The 12397-nt window shown below is 41.9% G+C and overlaps 1 protein-coding gene across 2 annotated transcripts in view; it reads left to right on the top strand.

The window, feature by feature from the left end:
* The first annotated feature begins 878 nt into the window (after nucleotides 1–878).
* Nucleotides 879–12397, top strand: part of Tao (Serine/threonine-protein kinase Tao) — a 35961-nt gene continuing 24442 nt past the window's right edge. For both annotated transcript variants that reach the window (XM_065222992.1, XM_065222991.1), the window contains exon 1: nucleotides 879–1951. The gene's annotated coding sequence lies outside the window, so the exon portion shown is untranslated. The remainder of the gene's footprint in view (nucleotides 1952–12397) is intronic.

The raw sequence follows: 12397 nt of genomic DNA, 5'->3' as shown, positions 1-12397 counted from the left end.
TAAAGTTTAGCAGGGATTATAAACAATTTTTAACCATTTTAGGTAAGGTCAATTTATGGTTCGCGTTTATGCGGGTGGCCACCCTGCATAGAGGTAACTCTAAGACAAGAAGGTCCCGAAGAAACGTGCTCAACTTTTTGGCTCAGCTCTGGTACTCTCTTCGGTCCCAAGCTAATCGATTCACCCCTTGAAACAAGGGAAAATCCACTAACCCCTCATTTTATCTGTCAAACTTTCATAGCGAATCAAAACAAACATAGTGTAGTAATAGAATTTAAACTAGAATAGGGTACGTTAATCGTTTGCTTGGGACCAATAGCAAGTCCATAGCTTGCTCACATAGCTTGCTAAAAATGACAAAATGATACACTCTTTGCACACTGTCAAAGATCATTGTACACAAAATCAACTTAGTTCAAATCAAAACAAAAATACTAGTCTATCTTTTGGCTGATGGCACAAGCTTCTAAGAAAATTCTATTACTGCGAACCACATCATTTTAATTGATTTCTTCGCCAGTTAATCGTCTGTCACTTCGTTTGTGATAGTGCTGAGATGAATGAAAATAACTTACTTTTTGGTACTTTTTTCTTACCGCGTACGTTCTCCAAAATCAGACGATTAACAACAGAGGGATTTTCGAACACTTTAATTTATTTTCGAAGTATGAAATTTAAGTGAAAATTCACCACCAACAACACAGCCTCAATGCCGTCCATTCTTTCCCATAGATCCATCCCTGGTCAAACAATTATGAATGAACTTTTGTCGCGCTGTGAGAGAGTGAGCAGACTGTTCATGGCTCATTCATGAGCAGTGATCATCAGCTAGAGACATCATCATCAGGCAGGTCAGGTAGCCAGCAGTCAGCCAAAGAGAGTGGAGTTGAAATTTTGCAGTCGTCGTCGTCGCGTTCCTTGTCTGTCCGTGTGCGAAAATTTAAGTGAAAAGCTTCGGCGTTGGTGGCTTCGGAGAAAATTATTCGCGATTACGGTTATTCCCGTATCCGACGGGAAGCTGGAGTGCTATTTTCGCCGGGAATAATCGGTACGGGAGTGTTGCTGCAATCAGCCTGGCTACTGGATGAAAAATCGTACAACGGAAGAAAGAAAAAAATGTCTGGCGATTGATTCACGCACTCTGGCCCTCCCCATCAGCTATCATCAGAGCGAGCGAATGAAGGCAAGGTCTGCTGTTGCTGCATTGGTTTTTTGAAGTTTCGAATTTTCGCTCCCGTGTGTGTGTGAAATGCGAAAATTGAAGAATATGTAGTGATTTTATTTTCGCTTTACTGATTCAATAATTCGCCCATCCTAGTGTAGGAGAGTGTGTGCTGTAATCTGCTGTTTTGGTGAATCGAATGTATTAGAAGAGAAATTCATTCATAGGATCAGTATCTTTGGTGTTCCGGAAGAAAAGTACTTCACACAATCTGCAAGCAGACTGGCCGTAAAGGAGGAAAAGCAGTCCTTTTCGGGGGGTTCCAGACGGAATCACGTCTATCGCCCACTGTGAGCGCAGTATGAGTAGCCCTCAGCTCACTCCTTTCGCCTTGTGAACACTAGTGTGAAGTGGTGTGTATTTGGTATATATTTTTTGTGTGCAATCGCCATTTTGTGCTCCGACGACGGGCAAGTGAACCGATCGAACGAAAGGGAAGAAAGTCTAGAGTAGCCCAGTGGCCAAGACTGCCAAAAAGCAGAGACTTCCAGGGACTGCCTCCGGGCAGCGGTGGTTCGCCGCAAGGAAAGTTTCCTGTTACCCAAGAGTGCACAAGTTCTGTGTGGATCGTGGTGTCTGGTGTAGGAAAGCACGAAACGTCATCTCGAGAGGCGCTCCCCAAAATATGTAAAAGCTTGAAATTTTCCTTATCGGATAACAACGTCTGTTCGTCGAAGCTGGTACTGCAGCCACGGTTGTCAGCGATGGGACCATCAAAGGATCTATCAGGTACTTATTGGATTATTTTGCGAAGTATATCATGTGGTAAGGAATCCAGTCAGTGACTTCTAGTTGGTTGTCCCCGCATTATTCTCTGGGAGATCGATAATACGGCAGCAATTATAGGCATTGGGTGGAAAGAAAGCACACGAGGAAAAAAAGATGAAACGAAAAATCTGACGTTTCTTCTGTCTGTGGCTGGCGAGAAGAAAGACGATTCATATTCTCAAACACATTACGGACGGAAGTGAGTGAGTCGTAAGGTATCGGTCTACCTTCTAAATGTCGATGCTCTCGATGGCTCTGTCGCACCGTCTGTGCCCAGCCCCATTCTGCTTGGTTGCAGTGATTTTTTTTAATCCAATGTCAGCTAACGTTGCATCTTTCTGTTCTACAACATTCGGTAGTAATAAGTTTTGACCTGAAATAATTTCAATCTAGGTATTTATTAGTTACCTACAGGCATAGACTTCATTCTTTCCCTCAAAAATTTGCTCTAGCCTGAACAAATCTGGAGAAGGACTAATCGTGTTCAGCAAAAATACAAAACGTTATGATACAATGGATGTCGCAATTTCACAGCATAACACTATGTTCACAACGATAATTCAATTTGAAATTTTGTTCTTCTGATTATTGCTGGTAGGTTCAGAGATATCTTTATATACAAGTGTACATCTTTTTTAATGAAAATTCAGACAATTTTCAACAGTATACACTCATTGACCGTATGTGTGTAGGTCTAATCATATTTTTGTTGGAATTCTGCATAAAAAACGAAAAACAATCCGCCCTTTTCAAATGACTGTATCTTTGATTTAGGAAAAATTCCGCTATGCTGTGCTAAGCTGCGCGCATGCTGAGTAGATAGATTGAAGATTTCATGCAAAAAGATGAAGCGCGATGCAAGATTGATTTGCTAGTCGTTACCGCGGATGTCACTTCTTCCGGACGCCGTTCGAATAGCCACTTCGTCGAATGAAATTTTGCCTTTTGATTGCTGCTTGCTCTTGTCACATTCGGGATGATGGCGTCCTGTGCAGTGAGTTCGGGGTAATGTAGCGTAGCATATTTTCACGTAAAAGTTTTGATTGATGGTTTTGACGGTGTTCTCAGGTGGTAATTATTTTAAAACCCACTCAAAAATATGTTATAACGTAGTTGTAATTGTTGCTGTAATTTATTTATAGAAATATACAACTAAGTAGAACAAGTATCATTATTTTAAGTAGGTTTTTGAACGCTAAGCTCGCAAAGTTCAAATAAAGTGTTCATTTTCTTTGTTTGTTTCGAAGAATTGTAATATATGATATTTTTTATACTTTATATCGCAACTTAACATTGCATTATCAATGTTAAATCGTCCGGCATTTAAGTTTTGAATCTTAAAATATTTAAAGTTTCAGAGTCTTAAAAAATCTCATTCCGGGATCTAGAAAGCTCTTCTAAGTTTGAACATTGAAGAATAATCAGAAGATTTTTAATTTAATTAATTTTTCAAATCTTGATTTTTTTCTGTATCGATGATTCAAAACATTTGTCATTTTTTTCATAAATTACAACATACAAGCTATGGATTTCCTCTATACAGTCCATCTGAAAACTGTCTCTCGGTCTTGTATTCCCTTCATTTTCTGCACAGTACTGTAGGATTTCCTTGCAGGTATCTTTCGAAATTATATCTAAAGTTCTTTTCAAATTTCTAACCAATGTTATAATTAACTCCGGGACTCTTGCCGAAATTCTCCACTGGATTTTAATACTATTCTCGTTTGATTTGCCTTGAAATTCTACTAGGCATTGCATAGGAATGCTCCACGAAATTTGTTTTGAATTCTCCTACGAACTCAGAACTGCTCAGAATTACTTGCACCGAATACTCGTCACAATTTCCCTAGAATTTTACTCAGAACTGTATTGAAATTCATATTAGACTTCACTGAAGTTCTCCCTTCAATTTCTGCAGAATTATAAATCCCATAATTATTGTGGAATTCTAGTAAGAATAAATTTTTTTTTTGAGAATTCTCTTCAGAGCATTCGAGGATTTGAATCTTATAGTCAATTACTCCTGCCGACAGGAAGACAAAATTTCGACGACGCGCATCACGGGTGAGATGAAAGTCGAAGACATATGCAACGCATAGTCGCTATATTCATAGTCTGGCGGATAGAATCTCGGGAACCAACTGAACTGTCAAATAGCGGAACAAATCGAACAAATCAAGACCAACAACAGAAAAGAGAACATCAGCGATTGCGAACAAAACTTCGGAAACCCTTTTCTGGTGACTCAAGGCTCGCCTACGCAAATTAACACCATCTTTGGGTTGGGGAAAGTTTCCCTTATCCGATGATGCTGGTAATTTGCGTTCGATTGGCGAGGACAGAATAATCAACGTTTTGTTTATAAAAGTTGATAGTACCTTTCACAATTGTTGGTCTAAAATATATTGAATTGGTTCCGCTTTTTGATAGATCTAAATTCTATCCGCCAGACTATGAATATAGCGACTATATTGCAACGCTGTTAAACACTCTGCAGCCCGCAAATCGCAACGTATGCTCCATAATTTGTGCGACGTAGAGACAGCCTTAGCATGAGGTTGTTACGAAGCGGTCGGGGTTGAACATTCAGATCAATTTACCTCAGGATAGCCTCTTAATCTGTCCATCCCTGCAGGATATTGGAAATGGTTGGGGCTCTGCTTGGGTCCCTTTCTAGTCCGAAGAGGTTCTAGGTCGATAAGTTGACAACGGCTTTCGTAACTGGGTACTCGAAACGGATCAGTCCAAGGCAATCTACGTAGCGCAAAATGAAGAATGCGACGTTGAACAGATTCGATTATCTCGGCACTGTTGTTGTAGTTTGGGTTCCAAACCGCTGAACAAGCGTCGATCGAACAAGCGCACAATAGAGAGATTTTAGACAGGAGACATGAGGAAGTTCTAGACGCCTTATCGACAACATATGCAATATGCAATGTGTTGGCGTGCCAAGCAGGTCATCGCTAAATATTATCGGTTGCTGTTTTCGTGAGAACGTAATAGCGGAGGATTTGTAGAGCGGCCGGCATGTTGATCAGCACTCAAATACTGCTTGCAATGGGACAGCAACGGTTCCATAATCACTAGCTCGAATAGCTTCGAAACGGCACTTAACAGTGTAATTCCTCGATAACTATCTCATTTGCTTCCCTTTTTGTGGACGGGAAACGTGCGCAAATTTCCAGCAGGACATGCGGAACAGACGATGAAGCGGAATTAACAAGCTAGCAATCGTCTAAATCACGCACAAGTTTGTCCTCAACAGTGACAATTAGAGGAGGGTGATGTGGAACTAGCTTAGTTAGTGCACAAGAAGCCGAGGCAATTATTGGAGCCCTGTCCTGAGTGCTGACCGCAGAGCGCATGGAAGTAGTGTGCAATCATCCAGATTGATGACTGTCCAAATCTGCTCCAAATAGTTCCATGAATCATTCTCGATGACCTTTGCCTCCAACCCGCCTCGGACAGCTACAAGGACACCTCCACTAGTAGATTTACAGCTGTTGCTAGGATTCTGATCACAATGAAAAACCTCGTAGTCAAGACCGAAGATTTGACTGGAAGGCGTTCGAGAATCGAGCCACGTTTCGCACAGGACAATTACATCGTAACAACACATCTTAGTCCTTGTTACTTTTAATGCCCTGTTGATAGTGATAAGTCCTTGGGTTGCCTGGACCGAGGATGATCTTGAAACAAGAAAAAAATAAATTAGTTAGTCTTCACCTATGTGATTCCAAATCTTCTAATCGTTGTTCCCTAGTTTGAAATGGTTAAGGGTTCGGATGCATGGTCATTATCGGTGTCATAGCTTTGAGACTGACAAAGGGACGCGCCTTTGTAGGGTGTTCCAACACTCCGAAGGGTATAAATAGCGGGACCTTTCAATTAGAATCGATTCCTTGCGATGAAAGCAAGAATGACAACTGTATCAAAACCGAATACTTCATCATTTCTCAATAGTGATGGAGTAATACAACATGCACTAAACTAAGGACACTGGATATACTGCAATAGATCAAATTACTGGTCGCAGTAGTGTTATGTCCCGAACAGAGGAAAAAAAAAAGTGGGTTGGAAGACCCCCTCTCCACATCCAACAGCAGGTCCGGAACGACTATGATGAACGAAAGCTGCTGATAGTAAGACTGGCATGGAGGGATTGGGGGCTTTCTACGGCGCGTTCCGGGTTGGGCGTTACAGAGGCATCATCACAATGACTAACATAGTCCGAATTGCTGAAATTTGATCGGTATCAGGCAGTGAATAGTCTATATATTGATTGTATTTGCCTGTAGAAGCAAGGTGGAAGACTCCTGATTCATATCCAGCCACAGATCCAGGACGACTATGCTGAGCGCTGGCAGGAATCGGCACGAATGGGCTGGAGGAACCAGGAGCTTCCAAAAAGCGGTCTATTGAGCGTCCCGAAGATGAATTAGGATTGTTCGGACAGTAAATCGGATGTTATGAATGAGCAGTATCAGAGTGCTTCTCAACTGGAAACAGCCGGCAGATGCTTGAGGCGTTGCACTGGAACACGGAAGCTGATCAGGAAAATTACAGTAAGTAATGTATGCATACTTGCCTGAAGACGATGGTTGGGAGACCCCACTACCGAATTCGACCGCAGGTCCCGAACAACTCTGATGCCAGGAAATAGAACGACTTGCGGCAGTGGGTTCTGATTTACAGCGTTCCAATTCACAACGCGGCATCCGATTCTGAATCAGCATGCTGGGTCTAGCCCGGAGATGGGAGTTGAGAACTCGAAAGGTCCCGGAACAGGAGAGATCGTGATAGCAGGCGTGGTCAAACGAGGCATCCACATGTTTTTTCAACCGTCTCAAATTCACGGAACAAAATTCCTTTCGGCCATGTGTCCGATTTAAGAGCAACTTTTCGTAGTTTTGGGAGCCAATCCGATTTTGTACGAGATGAAGCTCATACGGCTGATGTCGGATCCTTTTCTTAACTAGCGGCACAATCTTAATCGAATCATTGCACTGTACACAACCTTTGACCAGCTTTTCGATTGATTCCGATTTCACGCTAGGATTTATACGAGACAGGTACAGCCAAAATAGTTCGGTGGGTTCAGGGACAGTAAGAACCTCGGTAAATACATTGTCATCCGGTACTGCTTTAGTACCACCAACAAGTGGTTTTCTGGTGAGCGTCCCTTCATCGCGACGCCGTTTTAATCACCGCAACCCAAGTGTGTTGGAGTTTTTTTTTGTATAATGCGTTTATTTTTCCAGGCTCATTTGCCGTAGCTTCGCGGAGCCGATATTCATCGTCTGGGTTACAAAATTACATAAAACTAACGTTAGTAAAGCGGGGGCCGATTACTTGCGGCTAGATTAGGGGTAACAAAATGTAACAAACGGATAGCAGGGTAGGAATTAAGAACACAAGGTTTTTTAGAGCAATCTTGATCTAGAACTAAGCGACATACTGGATAAAAAGTCGAACATGGGGTTAAAACCGATGGAGACCTAGCAACTTGAGAGAACACTAGATGACACTAACTACTAAATCCTCAGATCGATCCGTTTTGAAAACACATAAATTAAATGAAAATAATCGAGATCTCGGCTCGCCAAAATATCTCTATAGGTTTTTTTCTCGGGTCCTGAGGGATGCAGATAACTCGGATCTAGCAACACAATGTAGGGTGCATGACCAAAGCACGTGGTCGATCTCGTGATAACCACTACCACAAGCGCACAAATTGCTGCCTGCGAGCCCGATTCGAAAGAAATGCGAGTCTAACGAGCAGTGATTGGACATGAGCCTTGACATGACACGTATAAAGTCACGGCTCATGTCCAATCCTTTGAACCACGGCTTGTTCGACGTGTGTTGGAGTTATCAATGCGATTCGTTTTGACAACTGAGGAGCGATCTGCTGTCCTTGTTTAGTAATTTCCTTCCAAAGCTCAGCGTGTGCGATTTCCTGTCTCTCGGTGATAGAATTGATCGCACTACCAAACGACGAAACAGCAGTTTTGAACCGAGTCATTTCATCAGCTTCGCGCACTCGTTGCACATCCAAAAAAAGTTCGGGCTAGTGTAGACAATATTCAGAAAAGCCTTGTTCCACTTTGTGCCGTCGCATTTTAGGTGAATCATCCTGTCGCAAAAAGCCATGCAGGAGACGGATTCTTGAACGCCTTTAACTGATTTAGCGTATTGGTCACAGGCGGAAGTCATGCTTTACTTTAGAAACAGCGGTGGAGATGTTTAAAAACGCAAGGAGGAGTTGGATTCTGCAAAGCGTCTGATATCGACAATAACACAACAGTAAACATTACAAGATGTCAGATTAGATAACATTTTCACTGTTTCCACAAAACGAAATATGCTCCAAATAGACGATTATCGCAACGAACTAACAACCGGTACAATTTTGCAAGTCTACAGAGTATTCGGACCGAGATTCGGAACCCTCTTGTACTAACTTTAATGTTAAGAAACATTGTAATAAGTAAAATGAATTCCGGCTCCGTAAAGCTTTCGCCTTTGAGTCTTGATAAATTAATGAATTTATAAATAACTCACAATTGAGTAAAAATTTACTCAGTATTGTGAAAAATTAGAAGTAGAAGATACATTCAATGGTTGGATGTGATGTTTGTAAATATTTATACCTAATAAATTTAATCATTTAAGCTGCGCCGGTGGTGTAGTGGTAAGCGTGATTACCTCTTACCCCAGCAGGCCTGGGTTCAATCCCAGTCGGCGCCACCGGGATGTTCTGAGGCAAAACATCTCTGATCACGTAAAGCCGTCCCCGGTTCATGAGTTGATGGGTCGATAGGTAGGGTCCAGGTGTAGGAGAGCTGCCTTCCTGGCGTCGGTAGCATTGGTGCTCAGCAAGATCGACGGAAAACAAATCAAGGGATAAAAAAATAATTATTTGGGCTTGCCATGCGAGTTGTTCTTCTTCGTTACCAAAGGATACGGTGTTTTCCAAATCCAGGAGTGAAATCTGAAAAACATCGAGTGAAATCCGATCTTTATAGTATTTAGCAACACTCAACTTTATAGTTTTTGTGTTGACGTATGATGGATAAAGCTAGTAACTAGGGCAACATGGGAAAAGAGCCTATGTCTCAAATGTAAATAATGACTTTCTCGTGACTATAGACTCATTCTGGCAAACCAAAACCAGCATCTCAGAGAAAGTTTGACGTTTAAATGCATTGTTTACGTTTGGCTTTTTTACATGTTGCTCGAGAACGCGTTGCTGGAGAACTCAAATCTGTGTACACGGCCACTGAGAATAACTCACAGAGAGTCATCTCTTCTCAGTTGTATGACAAATTTATCAAAACTGCAGGTACTCAGCGCTCATACAACTGAGTATTAGTAACTCTTTCTCAGAGTTATTCTCAATGACCGTGTAAATCGGTTACCCAAATTTGGGTTAACGATTTTGCTTCCTGTCAATTTCCAATCTGATATGTAAAGAGGGATGGCAGATAAAACTAGCCTTTTCTTTTATTTGTTTGGTTCACCTTTAAGCTAATGGCTAATACAGTGAACTCTCTACAACTCTATATTGAAAGTACCATCGAGTTATAGAATTATCGAGTTATAGAACAACAATCCCATAGGAAATGGCCATCGCAGTAACCATGAAACTTATTTCTACTATGGTTCTATAACTCGATATCGAGTTAGTGGACATCGAGTTGTGGAGAGTTGACTGTACTACGTAATATCGGCTATCTTGATTTCATATTATGTATACAGGGTGTTCAATAATTTCGAATACTCTTTAAAATGTGTTAAAAAAAAATGAAAATACAAGATATTCTTTTCTGAGTCAATTTTTATTGAAGCAATATTTATTAAGAACCTTTACGACACATTAGCTGGGATCACCCCCCTTTGTGCTGCACGAAGAGCTTGAGACGTTTCTCAAAAGAATCGCACGCGGTACGCACGTGGTTCTCGTCCCAGATTTTGGAAATGAGCTTCTTAAATTGGTCCATAGTGCTCACTTGATGTTCGCTCTGCTTGGCCAGCATGTACGACCATACATAAAAGGCCAGGGTATTAAGGTCCGGGGAGCTGGCAGGCCACAAAGTCTTATCAAGAAAATCAGTCAAATTCTCCCGACACCACGCTTGGACGATATTCGCCGTGTGGGCCGGTGCGCCGTCCAGTTGAAAGACGTAATGATCCTTCCTGTAGAGATCCCGAAGTGCCGGGGCCACAACCTTCTCCAGAACCTCGGTATTATAGTACACGGCGTTGTTTTTCTCGATAAACACCAGTGGGAGCTTCCCACGCCTGGATGCGCCCCCCCAAACCATCACCGTCACAGCCGATCATTTTGGACATTGTGCGGCTGTTGCAAGACAACGAGTTTCTCATCAGAAAACACGTGCCGCGAAAGTATCAGTTTGGCTCTGTCCAGTCTCTTCTTCGTTGTAGTCTCCGTTGCGTTTGTACGGCTTGTATCCCAGGTCCTGCGTAATGTTGGTGTGGGCAGTCCCGATCGACACATCCAGGTCAGCAGCTGTCTTCCGGATCGGGCGGTTCATTTTTCGACGAACCCGCTCCCTCACCACCTTGATGGCTGTTGGCGTCCTCGCCGAACGTGGCCGCCCGGATCTTGGCCGAGCCCGTCTCCTGGTACCGACGGATGGTGTTATAGATGAAATTTCGCTTCACCCCGTGGGATTTCAACCGCCGGAATATGTCTCCGGGTCGCTCACCTCTCGCAAACAACTTTACTACGACGTCGCAGTACTTCTTCATCGTGTGCGGTAAACAAACAACAAATTACAGCAAGTCGACACCGTGCGCGTTGGTTAGCCTAAAGAGCCTGAATTTGTAAAGAGACGACATGTCAAAATTGGAACAATCGATTGTCTGTCAAAGTCATAGGAAAAGTCATTCCAATCGAGCAGAAGACCTGTCTAATGGATAAGATGTCGCCTCTTTATAAATTCAGGCTCTTTAGGTTAGCCTATATATGAGGCTAAAGCTGACACCAATACCAATACACAAACTGCACATGGTGCGCACCAACACAACGCTGAAAAGTTGTATTCGAACTTATTGAACACCCTGTATTACGTGATATCAACTCTGGAGTCCTTTTTGATTGGGTCGTATGTAACATTTATGTCAATTAGAGAGACGAGGTGTTTTGTTTTGGTGAACAAAAATTTAGTGACGCCCGTGTATTGTCGAGATTTTGCAGCACTGGCCAAATCTTATATTTTCAGGGCTGTTACAACAGGCGCGGATTTTGCGATTTTCGCGGATATGTCGAGGATTTGAACTTTTAGTCGCGAAAATCGCGGAAACATTAAATGATGTCGCGAAAATCGCGAAGGGACTGATATCCTGTCACATAAATTGTGGAATTCATTGTAACCTTACCTTACCTTACTAACCTTTTGCTTTCAATTTTTTACCGGTTCAAACCAAACACCCTGCAAATAATTGAGAAATGATCTCAATTCCATAATTCGCACCGGAATTACACGGAAATTCCCTGGGGTCTGTCCAATGTTCATGGTTTTATATTTCGAATATGAACATAACATTTTTCGTTACCAAATCATAAACGAATAGTATATATGCGACTAATTGCCATGTATACCTATGTATGTATGTTCTCTAAATCGTCCTGGAGTTCAGTTGATTTGTTCTACTAGATCAACCAAGACTGCAATAATGTCTGTAGTATCGAAATAGTATATGTCCAAACAGATTCAAAATGTATATGTTGATCGTGGCCGACCTATTGCTACGTATTCAAGATGTAATAGGTTCTGAAATCATTCTGGAGATCAGATTATTTTTTTACTAGAATCACCTAATACTAGGGGAATTTACGTATTCTCGTCAATCTAAGCAGCGTCTGCACTTCTACTAGCATTTTCTCAGCGTCACGCACATATATGATGTGTCTGTTTGTTTACATTCATCTGCTGCTTGCTTCTCTATCCATTCCAATCGACAGAATTTTTCAAAACGTTTTGAAAGCGTTTTTACATCGCTCCAAACTTCTCAGGTGAGTGTGACTATTGTCGGCAGTCTCTTTTTCTTCGGCAACCTTCCCATTAGAACTGCGTGTTAACCAGCTGTTCTATTATCGGCAACTCGAAATCAACCTCATTTTGTAGTGCGTATGCTTTATTTGAAGAAAAATGTAGCATTACTGGATTGCTCGATCGTTCAAATATAATCAGATTGAAGCTGAAAGGCTAAACAATCGTTTGGACACATTCAGGGAAGTGCGTTGATGGGAAAACATAGTGAAATTAACGTTTAAATTTTGGTTGCCGAAAACAGTCAATGGGTGCCGAAGCCAACATTTACCCTAATTCAATATCTGTAGTATCGAAGTATGCCCAAATTTGCAGTGTCTATGTGGAT

This window comes from Ochlerotatus camptorhynchus, unplaced genomic scaffold, assembly GCF_037179485.1.
Source record: "Ochlerotatus camptorhynchus isolate MF236.1 unplaced genomic scaffold, CSIRO-AGI_Acam_v1.1 ptg000182l, whole genome shotgun sequence".
Taxonomy (NCBI): domain Eukaryota; kingdom Metazoa; phylum Arthropoda; class Insecta; order Diptera; family Culicidae; genus Ochlerotatus; species Ochlerotatus camptorhynchus.
Note: the sequence above shows the minus strand (reverse complement) of the source record. Positions and strands in the feature narration are given on the sequence as shown.